The sequence below is a fragment of the Asparagus officinalis genome, chromosome 4, assembly GCF_001876935.1.
Source record: "Asparagus officinalis chromosome 4, Aspof.V1, whole genome shotgun sequence".
Lineage (NCBI taxonomy): Eukaryota > Viridiplantae > Streptophyta > Magnoliopsida > Asparagales > Asparagaceae > Asparagus > Asparagus officinalis.
This window is the reverse complement of record NC_033797.1, coordinates 32,346,971-32,348,085: the sequence shown is the minus strand read 5'-3', so window position 1 is coordinate 32,348,085 and position 1,115 is coordinate 32,346,971. Positions and strand designations below refer to the sequence as shown.

Here is a 1,115-nt window from a genome sequence, read left to right as displayed (position 1 = left end):
TAAGGTTCATCGGTTTTGTCACCAGTCTATTTTTTGCTTCTCATACTAAGCAAAATGTGCTACCTATCAATTTCCCCTAAAAACATTATTCATTCAAACACTAAAAGTGTGGCATCTAGCAAGAAACATACAAAATGGGAGCCATTATGTTCCCATACAAAACTATGAAAAAGTTTTCCGAACAGCCCAAATAAAAAGGGTAGTCATTAACTCTTCAACCCGACAAATGACACACTAGGTTTATATATATATTTTTATTTTAAAGATGAGCTAATTTTGTGTTAGGCTGAAATTTCAAAAAACATTATCATGGGTCAAGGCTGTCCGGGACGAGCCTAAGCTGGGCTAGGTGGGTCGGAACTACTTCTCTGATCCTAGACCTATAGCTTTGGGTTCCTGGTGCGTTGGGCCCGGCTGCACCCGTGGGTATATCATGTACCGGGTCGCGGCGCCGATCACTAGCCGGACGCCGGGTCGCTCGGTCGAGTGACCCATGGAGCGGCCGGGCGCGGGGTCAGCCCGCGGATATGGACCTAAGCCAACCTTACATGGAGCCTACACACTAAAATCTTGCGTAAATTCTTGATGGAAAAAAAGGAAAGAAGAACAAAACCCTTGAATCTTGCACCTTCAACGGCTAGTTTTCTGTAAATAAATCAAGTCCCTTCTCCAAAACACCCCCCCTTGCTTTGCTCTCCAACGGTCATATTTTCCTTGCAATTTCTCCCGATTTCAAAAGAACAAATTTTCACTGTAGCCTGATTTTAATTTTTTATTATCAAAATCGACTGTGTATCCTTTTATTTACTGAAATCGACCGGTTTTCTCGCCACGTCAGCGTCGTGGCGAGAAAGCTGGTCGATTAATTTTTAATCGTCTTCGTAAACAGTCGGGGTTGGCAACCCCGACTGTTTAGTCCATCGCCTGTTAAGAGGTTAACTAAATGGTCGGGGTTGGGAACCCCGACCATTTAGTGAAGCTGTTAGCGGGCGCTGAACTAAACAGTCGGGGTTGCCAACCCCGACTGTTTACGAAGACGATTAAAAATTAATCGACCAGCTTTCTCGCCACGACGCTGACGTGGCGAGAAAACCGGTCGATTTCAGTAAATAAAA

General features: G+C 44.5%; 1 protein-coding gene across 1 annotated transcript in view; it reads left to right on the top strand.

The window, feature by feature from the left end:
• The window catches only part of LOC109837125 (acidic leucine-rich nuclear phosphoprotein 32 family member A-like), a 3,437-nt gene continuing 3,025 nt past the window's right edge, over positions 704 to 1,115 (top strand). Inside the window, exon 1 of the mRNA XM_020405224.1 lies at positions 704 to 731. The gene's annotated coding sequence lies outside the window, so the exon portion shown is untranslated. The remainder of the gene's footprint in view (positions 732 to 1,115) is intronic.